Raw genomic sequence first — 23,127 nt, 5'->3', positions numbered from 1 at the left:
TCACCTTTGGGTGCTGCAGCAGAGCCACGCACCTTGGCAGCGTGTCCATCCCACTGGTTCTGCATCTTGCCATGTTTTCCATGTGGCTGCACTCACTGGCAGCTGAGCAGAGCCTGGCTGGGCTCAGGGTTTGCCTGCTGCTGCCCATGTCTCCAGGACACCCCCACTCCCTCTCCCGTTGTATCCCTGTGGCAAACTAGGCCAGTCTCTCTGGGGGAAGCAAATTCAAGTGTTTGAATTTAGAATTTGGATCTACAGTTCTGAGCACTGGGAGGGAGCTTGGAGCTGCGTTTCCCCCATCTCACTCCTGTTTCAACTTGTTCCTGTTCTGAGCTCACGCAGGATTTTGTGCTTCTCTACAATGGCGCAGCAGCTCATCTTTTATAGATGTGTTCCCAGTTTTCCTCTGCTGAGTTTCCAGTTCCCTGTTGCTAATTGCATCAATCCACATTTCCACCGGGACTGCAGCAGTGTCATCAACCTGTAACCTGTCAAATCCCTCCCCAAATTTGATTGTTGTTGTGTCTGTAATGCTTTGGGCGCTTGTTCCTCGCTGTATACAGTGTGAGCTGGATTTTGATCAAGTGCTTCCTTGCACTTTGAGCACACTTCAAGCTGCTGGAGGTGGCTGGATGCAAACACAGAGAGACAGTTGCCCTAAGAGCTGTGCTGCCTGTAATTTGGAAGCAAGATCAGTTGTCTCTTCTGCCAGGCAGCCGGAGCTGACCGCTCTGGAAAGGTTGGTGAAACTTCCCAAAGCCCATTAACACTTCGTTAGGCATTGCTTCTTTCTCACTTGGCACTAAATAATGCACCAGGTGCAGGCTCAGACTGAAGGGAGATGTGTGCCCCAGAGAGGCTTCCAGCACCTCTGCTCTTAGACTTTTGGGCATCATCTGTGGGGCTTTTCCTTCTGTCCATGGTTGGAGTCCACAGGAACCTGGAGGTTTTTAGGGGTTTAGTGAGTGGGATTGCTGTTTCCTCTGAATGAAGGTTCACACCCCTGCTGTGACTCCTCATGGTCAGGTAACAGAGTTTGTTAAAGTTGTGCTTCCTCTGCAGTCTTTTTTCTTTCAGAATACACTTTCTCCATGTGACAGTACCCTTGGGAGCTGGAACATATTTTACTTTTGTTATTTGGGCACCAAATTTCCCAATATTTTGTTCAACATTCCTGATGATGATTGGAAGTTGGATTTCTCTGGCCATCTAGTTATATCACTGAGCAGCAGATTTTCCACCCAGCAGTGGTGGGAAATTTTCCATGCGGCAGTGGCTCCTCTGGGAAGAGTTTGCTGTGAAGATTCAGAGCAAGGATATTAGAGGCAGGGGTTTAATTGGGAAAGGAAAAGGGCATTAATCGCCCCCCAGCAGTGATGAGTGGAGAGCTGGGGCTGCACAGGGCTCTGCTCTGCCCATCCCCGTGGCAGCAGTCCTTTGCTGCTCCCTAATGTGGCAGAAACCCTCTGGCAGCTTTTCCAGCTGACAGTTGGGAGTTAATGAGTCCAGTTTCCAATCCAGTTGGACAAATGAGAACCTCCACTGCCCAAATATCAAAATATTTACAGATTGCTCTGCAGAGAGGCAGCAGTGGGGCACAGAGGCTGCCTTTGCTGCAGAGCAGCTCGACTGGAGGGATGGAGCAGAGCCTGGCACTGTGACTGGCACAGTGCAGTGTGGATCTCTCTGGGCTTTGGATGGATGTCTCAGGGCAGAGCAGGGAGCTCAGCTGGCCTGCACCTTCAGCTGTGGTTAAAGCTCTGCCTTGCAGAGCTGAACCTGCAGTGGCTCCCCACTGTTTGTGCTGCCCAGAGTAATTTTCTGCAGTGCCCAATGATTTCCCAGTTAAAAACCAAGGAGCCACAGCTGCTGCTGCTGGTCAGGCTGCCAGAGTGAAGGTAATGTGAGCATGCTGTTGGTGCTGCTTCTGCAAAGATGAAACCATCTCATGTTCAGCAGGGAGCCAGTGACACATTGCTTGGCATTTAAATATCCATGGCTGCAGCTCCCAAGGATCCTCAGGCTGCCTTTGCTGCTCCTGCTTGTCACAGGTCTTCTCCCGTCTCATTTGCTGCTCAAACAAGGTTTTACACCTGTGGGAGCCCAGTTCTGCAGGCAGCCACGGCAGGGAGGCGTTTTCAGGGCTGCTTTGAAGGGCTTGTTGTGCAAGGACAGGGCTGAGGATGGGCAGTACCTCGGCCCAGTTTCACTGCCAGTCTGTCCTCCAGGGGATTCCAGTGGCCAAATGAGGCAGCACTGATTTGGCTGACAGGGGGTTCCTGAGGCAGGGGAGGCAGGAGGCAGCAGGATCTGTGCCAGGCCTGTGCCACAGCCCGTGGGGGTGACCTGGCTGCTGCTGAGGGTCCCCTCACACCTTGTCTGCTCCTGCTGCTCGCTGGGATGTCCTGAGCTGCAACAACTCTTGCTAATTGCTCTGCTGAATTCATCACTGTCCAAACCATTGGCTTCTCACTCACCCAGACCTAACTGAGACAGTGGTGGGCAGGTCTCTGAAATATTTATGGCAGCACAGTCAAGAGAGGGCTGTGAAATACAGAGTGAAACCACCAGGGTATGCTCGTTTTTGCAAAGTTTGACATGTCTAATCCGGGAAATAGGAGCCTCATCAGATCAGCATGGTTTTGCATACAGAGGGAAGGCAAATGGAAGTTTAAAAACCTCATCTATACTAGATGAAATGCTTCTTCTCCACGTTTCTTTATAAAACGACTTGTTAGTGATGTGCAGATGGGAGGAATCTCGACTCTGGAGTTGTTATAATCTTGTCTGGCCAGCAACAGGAGAGCTGGAGGATGATTCCAGCAGGTAGGAAAGGCCAGGCTGACTTGAGAGCAAATGTTCAGTGCTTGGAAGCTGAGTTATAGTCCCTGGTAGTTCTCCCTCTACTTGTTTTCAATCTGACTTCTAGCATAGGAGGCTTTCCATCTCCTTAATTTATCTCCTGCCTGTCCTTTTTATTGCCAGCTGCCTTCATGGGCTCCTCTCTCAGCTTCCTACCCTTGTGAGCTTTCCTTTGCCCCTCATCCTCACATCACCGGCGGCACAGTGTCCCTAACACTTGTGCCTAATTCCAAGTCCTTGGCAGAAGTGCCAGGGCTGAAGCACCAGGTGCTGCTCCTGCCTGGCGTGTGGGGCAGTGCCAGGCAGATGGGGCTCACCAAGCACACCCTCCATGCCCTGGTCCTGGTCTGGGTAAGAGGGACAGTGGTGTTTCCCTCCAGCTGTTGGTGAGAGGACAGGATTGGGGCTCAGGAGATGCTGGGACAGTGAGCAGACAGGGGTTCCCAGCCCCCTGCTCCAGCAGGAGGATGTGTTTGAAGGATGCCAGCTCTGGTCAGGGAATCACAGCACAAATATCCTGTCCTGCAGCTTGGTTTCAGCATTTCTGCACAGAATTGGGACCCCCAATTCCATGAATTAGGAGCCAGCTTTTGCCCCCCAAATTCAGGTAAAACTTCTCTTCTGTCATTTGCAGAAGTGGCAGTGTCCTGGCAGCACTGGTGTGGTGAGGAAAAGCCCTGCAATGCTTGCTCAGGTTTAGGAGCAGAGTGGGCTTGGGGTGGGTTTTTGGTGTGTCAGGTCAGTCCTGTCCCTTGCTGGCCAGGATGTTACTGGTTTCAAACTGGTTACAAAAGACTTTTGCAGGGATGCTCCTTCTGCCAAAAACTAACTGTGCTTCTGAGCAGCCAGAATAAAATCTGAGCTTCTGTAACACAGAGCCATGGGCTAGGCTGTGGGCACTGCCAAAACAAGGGTGCAGGGCTGTGTTTCCATGAGCCAAGCCATGACTCCTGCTAGTGGTTTGTGGAATTCTGAGCCCTGCAGGGTATTCCAGGTGGTCAGGAGTGGCCATAAACCAGGGGATGAGGTGCTGAGAGTCGAGCAGTGGTTTTAGTGCAACAGGCGGAGGTTAAGCTGCAGCTTTCAGAATAATTTCAAACTTCACTTTAATGATGCTCAGGCTGCTGGTGGTGTAATAGCAGCAGACATCAGCAGTGGAACCATTCCCGTGGTTTAATGTACATTGTTTGGTGGGGGAAAAGTGCTTTGAAAGAAGAGAGACTGTTTCCCAGGGAAGACATCTCTCATTCCTTGCTTTTATCTCCTCCCTGCCAAGCTGGGGATGCTGTGAGCCTGTGAGCTGCTGAGAGGTGCTCAAATGTGTGCTGGGTGATGAGGAATATCTTGCTCTGGTTTTTATGTGCAAGTAGGCTGGATTTTCTGCAATAGCTCCAATAACCTTCGAGTGGCTGTTTAGAAGAATGAACCTCATTAAAGAAGAGGTATTTAATAACAGGCCTATTTTTATCTCTCTCTTTATCTAACAGTCTGCACATTTATTTCAAGCTTGTAACCGTGCTTTGGAAAAAAAATGTTTTCCCTCCTCTGAAATGTTTTGGCAGTGCCTCCAGCCTTGGTTATCTTGAATTTCCAGTCTGGCTAGCATCTCTCCTCCTTCCAAAGCCAGCAAGCCACAGCAGGCCCAAAGCTCCAACATTTTCCTTGGGAAATGGGAAATTCCTGGGGGAATATGCTTTCAAAACATGGGACTTGTGTCCCAGGGTCACTGAAACAGTTCTGAAGGTTTGATCAAACATAATCACAGCAACTCCCTCAGGCTTCAAATGTGTGATCTTGTGTGGGACAGGCACTGCAGGCACTGCAGTGTTTGGTGTTTGCTGCAGGATGTGACTGACCACACACTCTGGGAGAGGCTGGCAGCTCTGGGGTCAGGCATTCCTGCAGAGATTTTTTTGTCCTAAATTTGTCAACTTTATTCTGTAATTTCATAGATTAAACCCTGACCTATAGATATCTTGCAGACATTGTGTGTTCAGCCCATTCTCCTGTGTTTGCTGTCATTTGCTGGTGGTGAAGGAGGCAGCCCCAGCCCTGAGGGGATGCACCATCTTTCCACCTCCTTCCACATCTGTCCCTTTGGCATTGCTGTCTCTGTACCCAGACCCTGCCCTGACTGAAGGTTTGCTGGAGCACAGGTGTCTGAGCCTGTGGCCAGGAGGACCATTTCTGAGCCCTTTTCCCAGGATACATGTGGCCATGTGCTCCAGGAGCTGCTGGATTTGGGCCCTGGGATGTGTGTGGCAGTTGTTACAAAAGAACTTGGCTCTAGGGGCTAATCCCTGGTTTTTCCTTGCTGTTCAGTCTGCATCATATACATCCCTTACCCACAGTTTTGCAGCATTATCTTTTTCCATAATTAGGGAGTGTTTTCCATGGTCTTGCTCAGGCCCTCCCTTCATGCAGTTTCCCCCGTGGGTTAAGGCCTGACTTACTGAAACTTCCACAGAGCTGATTCTGGGTGGGCAAGGACAAGGCCAGAGGGTTTTGAGCAGTCAGCACAGTCAGATGGCTCCTGTGAGGAATATTTCACTTGCTCCTTCACAGCTCTTGCCTGCAGATTGTCCTCTTGCTCAGATGGGGCTCCAGTTTCTTTTTTTTCTCCTTTTTCTTTCCCAAGGTATTCAGTTTTCCACACATTTATTTATAGGGTCACACAAGCAACAGGTCTGCTTTTTCCACAGATCCTTCCAGAGCCACGTGCTGTGCCTGCTCCATTCTGGTGCAAAAGCACCTTCTCCTCTGAGGAAAACTCAGAATATCCATCCAGCTGTCTTGACTGAGCGAGGCATTTTCTCTGAACCCTGCCCTCTGTTCATTTCAGAATCTGCAGGGAATTTGGGACATAAATTAAAAAGCTATTTGATGCTCCTTGAGGTCTAGAAGCTGGTTTTGCATTTGTTCTTACTTGAACGCACACTGAGACAAATGGCTCTGCTTTACTGAAGCTGCTTCCTTTGGCATTCTGAGGAAGCTTCCCAGTTAAAAAATAAATATGGCTCTGTTTTTCCAGCCCTGCTTTACCAGCAAAAGCTGGGGAAGGAAATGTAATCTCCTTGGGTCTGTCCTGATTTTTTGTACAGCTAATTCCCATTTATTGGAAGAACTCTTCCACACCAGAATAACATTTAATTTTTTATTATGTGTTTATATTTTGGAAGGAGTAAGGGTGGTGATGTTGGAAATTCTAATGAGGGACAACATGTCTGATTCAAAAGACTCAGGCTCCTCTCTCCTGATTTTTCTGCCTGATCCTTCAGACTGCAGGAAGTTTTGCTTGGGTCATTCACTTGCAGCAGGATGTTATGTGAATACAGAATTAATGTGTGCAGCCTGTCACTTGGAATTGCTGCTGTTCTGCTGCTGGAGAGCTCCCGGGGTTGCAGAGTCCTTGCAAGCAGCAATAACAGGAATGTGCCAGTGAACCTGCAAAGCCAGAGGAGGAGCAGGGAGCTGCAAGTCTCCCCCATCACTGTGGGGTGTGAATAAATAGATCTAATCAACAATTTACATGTTAGCCCTGGACCAGGATTTATTTTCAGGATGTGTCAGTCAGCCCAAGCAAAACCTCTGCATCTCAGGCTGGTGGTGTTTCTAAAAGCACCTCTAAGTGATCACTGAGGCTGGATTTTGAGCTGCATTTACATTTTGATGGAATCTGCTGCTTTCCTTATCTGAAACAAAGCCTACCTGATCTTCATTAATTACACTATCATTTCACCTAACTAGGGTGCTACTAATTACAGTTATCTGTCTGTTCTTCACCAGATAATGCACAAAAAAATTGTTATCCCTGGCTGTATCTGGATTAGCTGGAGCTGTAAGGGGGGTGCACATGGTGATGGGTTTTACAGGTGGAGTGCAGGTATTTATAGACTGTCTGAGGAAATGCTGGATGAGTGGCTGCTGCCCCACTGGCTGTGCTGCCATCCCAGCAGCAAAACATACAGAAAACACTGCTTAAACACAGAAAAATGGTTACTGCAGGGTGGCTGGAGCAGGCCATCTCTACAAGAGAGGTGATGGAGTCCTGGGACATCCCAGACCCTCCTGAGCACAGCCCTGGGGCTGGAGGGGACACTGCTGGAGCAGGGGTTGATCCCAGAGGTGTTTCCAGGCTCAGCTATCAGGGACTGTCTGGCAGTGCCGTTTTTGAGACAGAAAATCTCACAGTGGCTTCACAGAGGGCTGCAAGCCCTGGTGGTGGTGCTGACTGCTGCCCCACTAACATCAGCTGCAGTCTGAGCGGAGCAAGCACAGAAAGGGCTCCTCTGAAAAGAGGCAGCAGGAAATGTCTGAGCTGCTGGGGAGCTGCAGGTCCAGAGGGCTGGAGCCAGGAGCCACAGGCTGCAGGGAAGGGGGTCCATGAGGGCAGAGCCTTTGCTGGGAGAGAAGCCAAGGGGCTTTCACTTGACTCCTGTTTCATCATCCTTCCACACACTGATCTCTTCAGATGCTCTCCAAAGCTTTGGTTTGCTTTCTGAAGGGGAAAGGACTTGTCCTGGAGGAGGAGCAGAGCCAGGCTGCTGAGGAGAGCTGGTGGCTGTCAGCTGGCAAGAGGGGAGGGACACGGAGGCCAGAGGGGGGACACTGGGTGAGGAGATGTTCACACTCAGCTCCATCCACTGTGAGTGCCAAACACACCTGCACTCCTGTTTGTACTGTTTGCTGTACTTGATAAACTGATAGATGTGAGTTTGGGCATTTCTGTTACCTTTTTGTATTCTGAAGAGAACTAAAGATGGTTCACATGATTTTTTTGTGCCTTCTGCAGTGCAGGTGATACAGGCAGGGATGGAACAGTAGCATCTTTATACTTGTCAAGTCTCCATCCACACCCAAGGCACTGCCTGAAGCTCAAAGTGATTTTCTTGCAGGCTTAGAACACTACACCAGCAGGGAGAACAAGAAACTCAGTGGAGATTATGCTCCAGAAAAACTGTATGCGTGGCCCAAAAGCTAAATATGGAACCATGGAAGTGCACACTGCAGTGGTAGGGGAGGTGGGAATGCTGAATGGGGAGGTTTCCTGCCCTTCTGGCTCCAGGAACCAGGGGTCCTCTAGTTCTCCATGGTTCTCCTTGAGGATCTCTGGTTCTCCATATTCCTCCTTGAGGATCTCTGGTTCTCCATGGTTTTCCATGAGGATCTCTGGTTCTCCATGGTTCTCCTTGAGGATCTCTGGTTCTCCATGGTCCTCCTTGAGGATCTTTGGTTCTCCATGGTCTTCCATGAGGATCTCTGGTTCTCCATGGTCTTCCATGAGGATCTCTGGTTCTCCATGGTTCTCCTTGAGGATCTCTGGTTCTCCATGGTTCTCCTTGAGGATCTCTGGTTCTCCATGGTCCTCCTTGAGGATCTCTGGTTCTCCATGGTCTTCCATGAGGATCTCTGGTTCTCCAAAGGATCCCTGGTTCCCCATGGTTCCCCCCAGGGCTGTGCTGGTGCCTTGCCCAGAGCTTGCTGTGTCAGCAGGCAGCAGTTTCAGGTGGGGCTGCTCTGCTGGCAGGGCCTTGGTGTTCCCAGCAGGGCAGGGCAGGGGTGCTCCTGTCCCAGCAGGACACTGGGCATGCAGGTACCACCCCACAGCAGCTGCTCCTCCTCTGCATCACTTCCAGGGACAGAACTCCTGTCCTGCTGCGTGGCAGGGAGCCCTGCAGAGCCAGCACGGAGGGGACAGGCTGGGCAGCAGCTGGGCAGCACTGGTTTAATCCTTTTTGCCTGTTCCTGTCGTGGAAGCTGTGTACTGGGTGAGGTGTGTGTGTTTGGGGAGGGCTGGCCCGACCATTAGCCTGTCAGGGTTTGCAGCACTGGCAGCTGGGGAGAAAACTGTTATTAAGTGTAGTGTGGCACCTTGGAGACGGAAGCATGGGGAGACAATAAATACAGCCTTCCAAAATGCCATTTTATGGTGTCACTCTTCAGAATTTATTAAGACTTGGTTGCAGCCATGCCTGCAGCCTCCTGTGCTGGAATCCATAAATTGTGTTCATTATCTCCAGCACTTGCTCTGACCTGCTGTGTTTTACAAGGGGGGGACACTGGAGGCGTGGGGACACCCCAGCTGCTTTCTGCAGCCATTCCCCTGGTGCCAATCCAGCTTTTCTGGGGTTGCTGGGACACCCCAGGCAGTGCTTGGCTGCGTGGATGGACCCCAGGTGTGATGTGGTGGTTGAAGAGAACACTGAGGGACTGAGGAGTTGCCAAAATCACCACAGCTCCACGGGGAGCAGGGAAGGAGCTGGGTGAGGGGGGAGCCATGGGCATGTTGGAGCACACTGGCACATTGTCACTCCACTGTGGGACCACTCCAGCAGTCTTGGATGTGCTGAGGATGCTGGAGGTGGAAAAGGGTTCACAGGAGCTCCCTGAACTGCACACAGGGAGATGCTACACCCCTGCTTGGTGTCCTCTTGCACCACTGTTCTCAAATGAAAACACAAATGAAATCGTGCTCCTTTCACCCACTTTTTGTCATGACATATCCCTGCAGCAGCATGTTTGTGTACCCTCATCCTTATCCTCAGCATTTTAGGTGCAGGATGGAGGAAAACAAGTTCAAGCCCAACCTCCTGTTAATTTATTATGTTCCTTGTGCTTAAGGGTAAAATTTAAGTTGCCAAAAGCAGATGTTTGCATGCTCATTTTTTAGCTCTCAAAGTACTTTCTGTGTGCTTGATTGATGTACGTCCCTGTTGCATTAATAGCTGGGCTTTGCAGAAAGCTGTTATTACCAGGAGAATCTGGTGTGGGTTTCAGTTTTTCTTCTTGCATTGAAAATCCATTATTAATGTCTTTCTGAGGGAAAAGAAAAAAAAAAGGTTTCAATTCAGGCATTTTGCTTTGCTTTCTCAGGCTTCTTCTAAACTGTCTTTACAGAGGTGCTTTTAAAATCAATATAACAATTGTTCTTTATATTTTACTGAGTGGTTGAGGATTTCTGCATCTTGCTATTGATTTCTGATTGTATTGCAGGACATGCAGGTGCACACAGGTTGCTCTGTGATGGATAACTTTAAATGTGTCTTCCTAATCATCACTGAGTTGCCTTCTGCATGTTCCCTCTTGCTGGATGCGGCTGCTGAGCTTGGAAGGCACCAGGAGAGCTCTGAGTGCAACCCTGAGACACCAAACTTGGGACTTCTCATTTAATTCAGTTTGGTTTTCAATCAGACACAGGGGTCACATGAGGCTTGTGGGGTCTCCTCTTTTGTGTAGTCTTTGCAGAGTTCTTCTGCCCTGGCTTTTCAGGCAGCTTCGTGTTGTGTGTTGTAGGAGCAAAACAAGTCATTGTCCTGGCTTTGTGTGGGGTGGTCATAACGCACCTTTAGCTTCCAGCACTGACCTTGGCCCTTGGGGCAGCTCTGCAGGCAGATCTCAGCATTTCAGAGGTGCAGAGTCATTGGGTCCCAGAATGGTTTGGGTTGGAAGGGAGCCTTGAACTCATCCAATTCCAATCCCCTGCCATGGCAGGGACACCTCCCACTGTCCCAGGCTGCTCCAGCCCCAGTGTCCAGTCTGGCCCTGGGCACTGCCAGGGATCCAGGGGCAGCCACAGCTGCTCTGGGCACCCTGCCAGGGCCTGCCCACCCTCACAGGGAACAATTCCTGATTCCCAATATCCCATCCATCCCTGCCCTCTGGCAGTGGAAGCCATTCCCTGTGTCCTGGCACTCCAGGCCCCTGTAAAAGTCCAAGTCTCAATGAAGCAATGCAGAAGCCCAGTGTGCATTGGTAACTGCTGTAAAGCTGGATTTGCAGACTGAGGCTCTTGGAGCACATCAGCGCTGATGGCACAATCTGTGTGAGAGCTTGTTGGCACCAGAGGAACCTGTGAGCAGTGACAGGACTGTGGCCAGCACGGGTGCTCCAAAATGCTTCCGTGGCTCCAGGTGGGTGTAGAGGGGAAGAGCTGTGTGTGTGTGGGGGCACAGTCCTTCCCAGCTCTGCATGCCCTGGCACAGGCTCCACATCTGCCAGGGGCTGTGGCTGTGCCAACAGGCACACTGGAGAGGGCTGGCTGTGCACAAACCTCTGCTGGCTGGACCGGGCTGTTTGCTCCTCAGGCTTATCCTGGACAGGCTCCTGCACCTTCAGACATGGAGGCTACACCTGGCTTCTGAGGAACTGGTTGTTGCAGTTTGTCTGTCCGTGCTGGGGACCCGGACAAACACTGGCACAGGAGCTGGTCCTGTGTCCCCAGGGTGGCAGGGCTCGGTGGTGGCAGCACTGGCAGGGACACGGCAGCCCAGCCCTGCCTGGCCCTGCCGAGCCAGGGAGGGGACAGGGCTGGCACCCATAACAATGGGCAGGCTCTGACACTGCCGCTGGAACTCACTTAGCAATTCTGTTGATGTTCTGGAAACGAAAATATAATTCAGGCCACCTTCTCCTCCAAGCTGACCCTGAGAATCTGGGAGAATAGCTACTGAATAATTAGGGGCTTTTTTTTCTCCCCCTTTTTTTCTGGAGTTACTGCTCAGTGTTGAACTGTGCTCTTCTACAGTGTCATCAGATCCCTTGAACTTACTGCTCTGAGTGTACTTAACATTAATATAATTACGTAAATTGCAGTCTCATTAATCACTGGGGGCTGCAGCACATCCTTGTTGTGCTGTTTCATGGGTGGCTTGGCTGGTGGGAACCCCTGGCCAGGGGTGGAGGCTGTGGCTGGAGCACTCCCCCTCTGCTCCTGAGCCTGGTTTAGCTGAGCTTTGTGTGTCTCACCCTGCAGGATCTGGAGTGTTTGCCAGCACTGCCATGATTGCAGCCTTGCTGCCACAGAGGAGAAAAGGGGAAAGGTGGGTTTGTCCCAAGGGAGTTTGGCTGGACCACATCCCTGCTGCTGTCCCTGTGATTTGGGTCTGTGGGGTCCCAAAATGCAGAGCCCAGCCTTGTGGCTTGGCAGTGAACACCCAGAGCCTGTGCTCTGTGCAGGGTCTGCTGCAGGGCTGTTCGATGATGCTGTGCCTCTGTCACTGTGGCAGAGCTGTCAGCCTTCCTGGCAATGTAAATTCTCCTGGCTGCATGCTAAAATTACACTGAGTTATTGATTTATCTTTGAGAGGATTTCCTTCCCGAGGGACATTTCTGGCTGCTGTATTGATTTAGTTCTTCTGCAAGGGCAGAATCCGTGGCAGAGCAGAGCCACCCTCCTGCCCTCGAGCCTGCAGCTCAGGGTCGCGCTCCCTCAGGCTTCCTCTGCAAGCTGATTTCTGTTCCAAGGCTGGGACAAGGTTACATGGCTGTTATTTCCGTGTAACAACTGCAAATAAAAGGGCATTTTCAACTTTCCACTGCAGAAGCTGCAAGTCTGGGACAAGCCTTTGTGCCGTGGCACCAGCATTCTCCTGGGCATGTCTCAAACCCAGATCCAAGGCTCGCACGTGGGACATGTGGAGCCATGCCAGCCTTAATACACTTGGACTCCTGGGAATGTTTTAGTTCCTCAGAGTGGGGTATGATGGGAGCAGGAGCTTGCAACACTTTTCTCCTAAAGCTTCAGGGTACAGCCTCTCTTTTCTTTGCTTTCTATTGACTCACCATGGAGCATCTCTAAAAACCAGGCCAGATGAGTTCCTGCTGCTGGTCCTGAGGAAGCCAAGACAGTTCTTTTCTTCTATCCCCGGTTTTCTCCCCTTGGCCCTGAAAGCCCCCCCACCAACTATGGCTCAGCTGGTGAGCACCATCAGTAGAAGGACCTGACCCTTCAGGACATGGCCCAATGTTTCAGATACTCTGTGGCTGGAAAATGCCCAGCTCTGTGTCCTTGGGTGCCCATTTGAAGCATGTCCCTGTGGGTTCCTGTATCTAACCCCACTTTCTAGTGGATTTGGCACCAATCTCAGCTGCACACTGATAAAATGGGAGGCTGCTCGTGCATGTGGTGTTATAAAACAGCATCCACCAATTAGGCCCAGGGAGAACGTCAATTTATTTTCCTGTGAACCAAGTGTGGCACAGCTCCCTCCTTTCCCAGTGATCTATCTGTGAGATAAAACACATCTTTAGTGTCTATCTTAAATACTGCAGTGTTGGCAAGTTCTCTTGACAGAAATTAGGCTAATGTCCCTTACGGCTGCATTAGCTGTAGAAACAAGGCTTTAAATTGAAGCTTTGCAAAGCGCTATTCCAGTGCCCTCTCCAAGGCATCTCCTTATTCCAACTTTTATTATCCAAATTTGTTCTCACTCTGCCTTGGCAGCAGGGCTGGCAGGCAGCTCTGCCCATCCATCCTGCTGGTCTGGCAGCCAGGGGGTGGGAGCAGCACCTCCAGGCTGGCCCGGGCAGTGCTGGCCAAGCCCCGCGGAGCCCTCGGCCCCAGGATGCTCCGGCTTGGGGGGCACCACTGCTGGGACGGGGCTGGGGCCTGGGTGAGGGGAGGCAGCTGATACCCATCGAGCACAGAGGGGATCCAAGGCAGTCAGCTGCACGCCCTGACAGCGGCACAGCGTGTCCTGAAACGCTCCCACTGCGAGCTGGAGCTGGGAGAAGGGAGTTTGTGTTGTGCGTGTCTCATCCTTGCAATTTCAGCGCTGAGTTACAGACTTAGAAGCTGAGGACAGGAACAGAGAGTGCTGAGGCCTGGTCATGAATCCCCTTCTTGAGCTTCCCAGCCCTCCCCTGGAAAATAGTTTCCTTTTTAGCTCCTTTACCCTCCTCAAGTTGAGCCCTTTTAGCCTTTAACTCCTTGTTTCCAACAACAGATTAACCATGGCTGTTTTAAACCTCCTGATTCTCACACTGGTGTTGGTCCTGATGGATTATCCCTCCCTATTGTGTCCGTTCTGTGCCTCCACATTGCCAGGTTCTTTGGTGGCCCTCTCCTGAGTCGCTGAGAGAGGAGGAGAGGCTGAGAGTGACACATGTGGGAGACAGGATGGTTGATGATGTTCTGGAGGTGCTAACCTCCATCATAGTAAAGAAGCCTCTCTCAAAAGGTATTAAATGCCTAAAATCCCACAAAATTAATATCATCCTCATTTCTTTTTGTCAGGTTCTCAATTCTCCTGGTCAGCTGCCTTGTTCTTCTCTGCCTACATCCTGTATTGATCTTCTCTGAACGTAGCCAAGCCTTCAGCATCCCAGATGGGCTTTCTGGAGTAACAAATAGACCTGAGGAATGACAATTATTGAATGGATTGTAGCATTGGCTTGGGGATAATATTGTAGGGAGTTGGAAAGGGATTAAAACTGGAATTTGTAAGTAAGCTTCTCATGGATGTTGACTTGGGGAGGTGGTGAGACAAAGGTCACTGCAGTGTCTCTGCAGCCTGGTGTGCCATTTGAGAGATGAAATATCAGTGTGGCTGGATACGTTTGGTCTATCTGTTTCTTCTGCTCGGACCTTTGTGGGATTAAACTCTCTAAACTGCTGCAGTTCACAGACTTCAAGCCCAGTATCAGAAGAAAAAATAAATCAAGTGCCTTGTATTAAATCCTGAGCACATGGCTCCTGCTGCACCCGGGGCTGTGGTAACTCACTGCAGTGCCTGCCTTGAAACTGGGGAGAAGGCTTTGCTGGCAAAATGAAAACAGGTTGTGCCCACTCTACAAAAGGACACCCCTTCTTCTTCCTGCCCTGTGGTTATTTTTTCCTGGTGTGTTTGCTGCTGTTGCACTGAAGGCAGAGCAGCCCTCCCAGCAGGGAGGTGGAGAATGGAGCACTTGTTGGAGGAGCTCTTTGCCACAGGAAGCATTTCCCTCCTGCAGCAGCAGCAGCAGCGGCAGCAGCAGCTACATCAGCAGATGCTGCAGCAGTGCCCCCATCAGAGGCCCTGTATTTCCCCCTGGAGCCCTCCTGTCACCCCTCCTTCCCTGAGATCCCTCCTCCCCAGGCTCCTCGCTGGCCTCCACCTTCAATTCCATCATTTCCAGACTTCCCAGGGGGCCCAGGCACCTCATGGGAGGGCCACGCTGTGCCCTGTGTGTGACAGACACCCCTCCTGTCCTTGTGGCTCCCCTGCACGGGAGGGATGAGGTTTGGTGTGTGTTCAGCAGGCTCAGCTCTGGGCATGAGGCTGGGCCCCCTGGTGTGCCACCACCATCATCATCGTCACCTTGGCTGCCATGGAGGGTGGGTGGCAGTCACAGGGACCTGCTCTGGCGCTGCCAGGCCCTGCCTGTCCCCACGGCCCTGCCTGTCCCAGGGGTTCACCTGCTCCTCCTTCCCCCTTGCTGCAGGAGCTGCAGGAGAAGCCAAGTGGATTGGGCAGGCGGTGTGAGGAGAGAGCCCAGCCCAGCCTCATGGGGTGCCTCTGTTTGAATAGCAGCATTCAGAGCACTCAGCACCCACTGATCAGCTGGGAGAACATAAATCCCAGTGCCACAGGAGAGCCCTGGCTCAGGGAAAAGGGCCAGTTGTGAGCACCGTCCAGCCCAGTGTCCAAATGGAATGGTGCTTTCACATCTCTAATCAAGGGTTACTTAGTGGAGAGCCCCTTCCTTGTGAGGCTTTGTTCTCTGCTAGCAGTGGATAGAATCCCAGGAGGAGGGATTGGATTCTGGCATCATTTTAAAAACGTTTTCATTCTGTTTGCCGAGGGGAACAAATTACAGAGAAGACCTCTCAGCACTGTGACAAAAGAGTGGCTCTAAAACTCTTTTCAGCCAAACAAAAGTTTGAGCTGAAGGCCTGATGGATGGTGCTTAAAGATGTGGTTACTGCAGCAAGGTTGGCATTAAAAATCCCTGGGTGCAAGAAAGTTCTCCCAAGGTTACTGTGGGGGTGTGTCTCCCTGTAATCCTGGTGTGAGGAGCCCTTAACACACTGAGTCCACCACTGAGCTCTGTGGCATCAGCCATGGGAGAGCAGCAGCACAGCAAGCACCAGTGAGTCACTTGTCTCTTGCTAAATGAGAAACTGCAACGGGATCAGCCCATTTGAGGTGGCATCACTGTGGCAGGAGGGCTGGAACTGGATGATCTTTAAGTTCTCTTCCAACCAAACCGTTCCACAATTCTTCCCTGTCCAAGTGGGGTTCAAGCATGTGGAGAGCATTATTAATAATTGGTTAGCTGAGAAAGGCCACACTGATATAATGCCACTGGTTAAGCTGAAGGAGAAAAGTCAGCAGTCAGCAAGCTAAAAGGGAGAGTCAGCAGTGACCTTGCTGCAACATGAGGATAGGGAGTTGAGATTAGTCCTGAATATATCCTAAGAATATGTAGAAAGTATCAAAAGTAGAACCATAGGAATGTAGAAGTAGGCGTAGGTGCTGATATGCAAGCTGACCAATCCTGAGCTCAACTTTTGCAATATGTATGAAGCTCATTATTAACTGTATTTAACCCGCCGTACTGATCAATAAAATTGAGCCTGTGATGATCAAAATGATGTCCTGGTTCCCTTCCGTCGACAAATGGTGGAGAATGCGGGCATAACCGAATCTCTGCCCTTTTTCTCGGATTAAAAGAAAAAGGGATTTCGCCATGGTCTGGAAGTTGGGTTTGGGTCCCAGCAGCTGGGACGGTGCCAGAATTTGAAGCACCCTTAAGGTTCACAACTGTGACTTAAGCCAATACGTGTCGCCGGAGCCTGGAGAGCTGCAACAGCGCGCGCTGATTAATAGGTATGGATAGGCAAGCGGCATATGATTTATTTACCGCCTATTTAGAGCGGCGTGGGATAAAAGGGATAGATTTAAAAAAGGAGTTACCAGGGTTATTAGCTTATGGCCATGCTAAGGGTATCTTTTCTAATCCTCATACAGTTCATGAGTTATCAGAGTGGAGAAAGTTTGGGGAAATATTGTGGGATACAGTACTAGACGATGATAAGTCAGCAAAGAAATTCGGGAAGTTATGGCGGGTGGTGTATAACACGTTACTTCAGCAGGTCTCTGAGAGAAAGGCAGCAGAAAGGGCGACAGAAGCTCATAAGAGGAATATAGGGTATGGTCGTGAAGATGATCCCCTGGCACCTTCTGTAACTAAGGTACTTATGCCTAAGAGTCCCCAGCAAAGTGGTGTGGAGGATTTCTCTATAGGCGCAGTGGAACCGTCTGCACCTTTCCTGTCAGAGGGGGAGGGCGAGTCGGATGGTGGGGGTAGGAGCAAGCCAGCTTTGCCTCCGCCACCAGCTTCAGGCGGGTCAGATGGTGGGGGTGGGAGCAAGCCAGCTTCGCCTCCGCCGCCAGCCTTGCCTCCGCCGCTACCCCTCAATGAGCCAGCTCCGGTTACAGCTTCGGCGGGGGAAGGGCCCATTTCCCCGCCCGAGCCGGCTCCAGCGGGGGGGCGGATTGTCCCCCGCAGGCTGGCTCCGCGTGAGCCGGCTCCGGTTTCACTGTCAGCTCCAGCGGGGGAGGGGGGGCTCCCGCTTCCCCCGCGTGAGCCAGCCCCTGCTTCACTGCTCCCCCCGTGCGAAAACTCGGTGTCTGCACCGAAGCGCCAGCAGCATAGCACCCTTAAAGAGCCAGATCCCATCCCAGGGGCACACCGTGATCCATGGGGGGAGATGGCTAAACAGAGGAGGGAAGCTTGGGCTGCTTTGGCAAAAGAAGTAATGCAAATGGGGGATGGTGAGGCGGTGGAAACAGCCTCTAGTCTTGCATGTCCAGTTACATACACACCACAGTATGATGCACAGGGGAACCTTACGCATAATATAGCAGAATATACTCCTTTAGATTGGAAGCTGTTAACTCAGCTACGTTCTACGGTTAGTCAGTTTGGAGTAAAAAGTGAACCTGTTAGGCAAATGTTAGGTTATCTTTTTAATACTCAGGTTTTATGTCCTAATGATTTAAGAGGAATAGTTCAGTTGATATTCACTCAGCATCAGCAGTTATTGTTTAACCCACATTGGCAAGCGTTGGTGAATGAGTCGGTTGCTGTACAACGAGCCCAGGAAGACCCATTACATGGAGTGACAGTAGAGGAGCTGATGGGCTTAGGGGCATATTTGCGTACAGAGGCACAGATGATATCGGGAGCAGATAAACTTAGAGAGTCTATGTGGTTAGTGCGTGCTGCAATAGACATTGTTAAAGAGCCAGGAGGGTTACTGGCTTATTTGGGTATTAAGCAAGGAAGGGAAGAATCATTTGGAAATTTTATTGATAGAGCAGCTACTGCCATAGATCGGGCTGGTGTTGCAGACTACATGAAGAGGGCGCTATTGAAGCAGTGTGCCTTGCAAAATAGCAATCCAGCAACCCAGAGAGTGTTAGCTACTTTAGGGGCAAATTGAACTATTGAGGAAGCATTAGAGCGAATGGCATTAATGCCAACAGCTTCACAGGCATTTATAGCAGAAGCCTTAAAGGAATTAGGATTGGGGTTGCAAAAGCAAGCAGAGTCTACTCAGAATCAGGTGTTAGCTGCTCTTGCTCCTCTCCGGAGTGGCTCACTGGCATTCACGCAAGGAGGTCCAAAACCATTCCTCAAGTGTTACCGATGCGGCAATGAAGGACACACACGCCGAACATGCCGAGCGACTGGCGTATGGTGTCAACACTGCTGATCCAGCTCCCACAACACTACGGCTTGTAGGCGCCGGTCGGGAAACCATCTGCGGAGCGCGAATCATGGGGGCCGCGCCCAGACACAAGTTGCCGCTGTGACATCGGAGACACCAGCAGCTGCCGTGACATCGCTGCCACCTCCTGTCTGCAACCCGCAACAACAGGGAGCCTCGGCTTGGACTTAGCAGCAGCAGTAGACGTCACACTAATGACAAACCGGCCTGAGAGGATACCCACTGGAGTAAAGGGTCCTCTTATATTAAATGGACAAACATGTGGAGCATTATTGCTGGGACGTTCTTCTACAACTATGTTGGGATTATTTGTTTTGCCTGGTGTTATCAATGCGGACTTTACAGGGGAAATACAAATGATGGTTTGCACCCTTTATCCTCCGATTAAAATTACAAAAGGACAACGCATTGCACAATTGGTACCACTGTCACAAATGACATCAGGAATACAATCATTTTCTGGGCAAACACGGGATGAAAAAGGTTTTGGCTCTACTGGTGTTACACTTTTAACTGTGGATTTACAAAATAGACCAAAACAAAAGGTTGAAATTACTTATGGGCATCAAAGCATAACCCTTTATGGATTATTGGATACAGGAGCAGATACCAGCATCATTTCTCCAGAAGCGTGGCCACAACATTGGCCCCTATTCCCATCATCAAACATGCTGACAGGAGTGGGAGGATTTACATTGGCAAGCAGATCGTCGTCTTTGTCTGTGTGCATTGAGAATCAACAAATATCTGCTGTGTTTTCAATTGTTCAACTGCCTCCTACAGTTTCCTGCTTAATTGGAAGGGACATTTTAACACAATTGGGAGTGGTGTTAACTAATCAGCACCCTTTGGGGTAATTGCCATTGCTTGGACTTTCCCCATTCCACTCACCTGGAAAACGGATACACCGGTGATGGTTAAGCAATGGCCATTAAAAGGGGAGAGTCTTATGCATGCCTATGAATTCGTACAGGAACAATATGCAAAAGGGCACCTAAGACTGTCCACAAGCCCTTGGAATACACCTATTTTTGTAATCAAAAAGAAATCAGGGAAATATCGTTTGATACATGATTTGAGGGCTGTAAATGACCAAATGGAACCAATGGGGGCCTTACAGCCTGGTCTTCCAAATCCAGCTATGATTCCAGAACACTGGCCACTTTTAATTATTGACCTAAAGGATTGTTTTTTCATTATTTGCCTGCATCCTGATGATATGAAGAGATTTGCTTTTACTTTACCAGCAATAAATCGTGGGGAACCAGATAAAAGATTTGAATGGATGTCTCTTCCACAGGGCATGCGCAACTCCCCCACTTTATGTCAGCTTTATGTTGATGCTGCATTACAGCCACTATGTCGCAAATGGCCAAAAACTACAATATATCATTACATGGATGATATTTTGTTTGCACAGCAACAGCCATTCTCCTCTTTACAGATTAACACCATTAAAAATACTCTTGCTGCATATTCACTTGTTATTGCTGCAGAGAAAATTCAGACTACAAGGCCCTGGAAATATTTGGGATGGACTCTGACGGATCAAATAGTAATACTACAAAAATTGGTATTACAATTGGACATTAAAACTCTACATGATGCACAGAAGTTGCTGGGAGACTTACAGTGGCTGAAGCCTATTGTGGGAATACCAAATCATTTACTAGAAGCCCTACGGCCTTTGTTAAAAGGCGTGGACCCTACTACTCCTGTACACCTGACAAAGGAGCATCATCTTGCCTTGCAGCAAATTAGTAACTGTGTACAGCAAGGGTATGTGTCTCGTCGACAACTCGACCACCCCATTGACCTTACTATCTGGAATAGCCCTTGCCACTTGCTTGGTGCTCTCTCTCAGTTGCAAAAGAAAACGGGGGAGATACGGGTGTTGGAATGGTTATCACCACCACTACAGCATAAGAAAACAATATCTTCAAAAATTGAACAATTGGCTGCATTAATCAAAAAGGGGCATCTCAGAATTCTTGAAGTGGATGGTAGAGAACCTGCTACTATTAGATTGCCTATGGAAAAAGAAACCTTGGACTGGTACTTGATCAATTCAAAGAATTTACAAGAAGCATTATTATGATGTCACCTGCTAAAGTAGAGACTAGCAAATTTGTGCCTAGAGTTTTGCAATGGATGACAGAATGGAACTGGATCACTTGACCTTTGAGAGAAGAACGCCCCATAGAAGGAGCTATTACAGCTTTTACAGGTGCAGGAAAGAAATCAAGGCGTGCTGCTGTTACCTGGCAAGAAAAGGGACAATGGAAGCATCAACTCCTCACAGCAGACCCTGCAGATAGCTTACAAACTTTGGAATTGTTAGCAGTAGTATGGGCGGTGTCCAACTTACAGGAGCCTTTAAATGTGGTCACAGACTCTACGTATGTTGCAGGAGTAGTCAAACGAATAGAGGAAGCAGCAATTAAGGAAGTGAATAATAAACGATTGTATGAGATACTGATACAGTTAAGGAAGGTTTTACGAGAAAGAAATGCAGCATATTCTGTGATTCATATTAGGAGTCATAAATGGTCTGAAGGTTTAGGAGAAGGGAATGAACGTGCAGATAAATTGGTTACCCTACCCATTGATAATTCTTGTCCTATTGACAAGCACACATTGGCCAGAGAAGCACATAGTAGATATCATCAAAATGCCAGAGGTTTAGCAAAACACTTTGAGCTGAGTTTGTCAGAAGCCAAGGCCATTGTCAGAGCATGTCCAACATGTAGTTATCATAATGGTGGAATAGGTCTAGGCATCGGGGTTAATCCTCGAGGTTTAGAAATAAATGAGAAATGGCAAATGGATGTTACAAACATAGCCAGATTTGGTAAAGTCAAGCATGTGCACGTCACCATAGATACATATAGTCATTACATATGGGCTACGGCTCAGGCAGGAGAAAAAGCTATACATGTTATCAGACACCTGTTAAGTTGTTTCGCTGTTATGGGAGTTCCAAAGAGTATCAAAACGGATAATGGTCGAGCTTATGTAAGTGCTAGGGTTCGGAAATTTTTGAATCAGTGGTCTGTTAAGCACGTGACAGGTATTCCACACTCTCCTACTGGACAGTCAATAGTGGAAAGAGCAAACGGTACCCTTAAGCAGTATATTGAAAAACATCAAGATTTGACAGATCCACAAGCATGTTTGGCTAAGGTTTTGTATGTGATTAATCATTTATGCATTTTTGGGGAAGATGATACCCCCCCTGCAATGAAACATCATCCAAGGTCAGGTCAGGAAAATACTAAGGAAACAGAGGTTGGGTTAAGTATAAGAACCCGAGTACAGGATTATGGGAAAAACCTGCAAAAGTATTATATTGGGGTCAGGGGTATCTTTGTGTTTCCTCACCTACAGGGCCTTTGTGGGTGCCTGCTAAGTGGACTAAACCTGTTTTTGATGCAGCCTCTGGTGGATCACCTTACGGAGGAGGACAAGGAGCGACTGGGGAAGAAACTGCTTCTAGTCCTACAACCACTACTGTTACAATTGAAGGGGTACTCGGAAGCGGTGGACAGAGCACTGACACGTCACTACCGGACGGCCCAGGAGTTGATTGGTTTCATTGACTCATTATCAACTTTTCGCTTAACAAATCCAGCGAAACTACATTGCCTTGACTGTCACAATCCACATTGTGCTGCCTGGAGAGCTCTACGTTGTGGGGGTTGTGAAAGAACTTTTTGGATAGAACAATCATTATTACGGGATTTGTGGTGTCACACTTGTGAACACGAGCACACATGGGGAAAAAGCTGGCAAGATGAATTAAGGAGACAAACAGGGCAAAACGCATATATAGCTTTAAATCTTTATGAGTCTCCTGAACAGAAAATTCTTGCTCATTATCGATGGGAAGTACAATGTATTGTGAATAGAATTAAGGTTCAAAGTAAATCACGTATGGTTTCTATAAGGTGTAAGAAATTAGTGCCTTTAACACAGCATTCAATTGTAGGACCCTTCCAAGGGGATCCTGATGGAGCATTAGATTGCTGCATTGACAAGTTGCAAAAATTGAGTTTGCAAGTGGCAGGACCAGTAAAATCAGGAGCAGCAAGACTGAAGACCGATAAGAAAAGGAAGGCAAAAAGGGAACGGTCTCATTTGAATAAGGATATCAGTGATTGCTAATTAATTTTCTATGATTAGAACAATTTTACAGTTGTGGGACCCTCAGGAGGATATAGTTGTTGAGGAGCATAACAAACAAGAACTACGATTACGAAATAAGATACGCCTTGTGTTAAAGAAAGACCTTGAGCTGTTAGCCTCATATAGTAAAAAAGCTGAAGAGGCTTTGCGATCACCACCATTGAATTGGTTGCTTTGGATTGAAGAACCAGACTTTTATACTGGTCCTTATTTACATTCGCTTCCTTGTTATGTTTGCAAAAAGGATAAGGATAAGTGCTATGCATGGGTAGCTTTGCATTGTGCAGATTGTTATCAGGTTTATTGGTATTCACAGAGGTCACTAGGATATTTATGGTGTGCACCTTGTTTTGGAAAGTGGATTCGAAATTTTATCTGGGTTAGAGCTCTTGAACAAAGTACTGGCCTGCCAGGACGGACAGGATTACAGCTCTTTGAGAGTGCAGAACAAGTGGTTATAGCATATCTTAGGTGGAAGTTGCAGGAAAACCTTAGAATATTTGAAATTAATAAAGCCTCACGCATCATAGCAGCTCGCTGTAAAGCTGATTTGCCTTCAAACTTACCTCGTGCTATACCTGTGA

This window comes from Melospiza melodia, unplaced genomic scaffold, assembly GCF_035770615.1.
Source record: "Melospiza melodia melodia isolate bMelMel2 unplaced genomic scaffold, bMelMel2.pri scaffold_18, whole genome shotgun sequence".
NCBI lineage: Eukaryota > Metazoa > Chordata > Aves > Passeriformes > Passerellidae > Melospiza > Melospiza melodia.
This window is presented reverse-complemented; position numbering follows the sequence as displayed.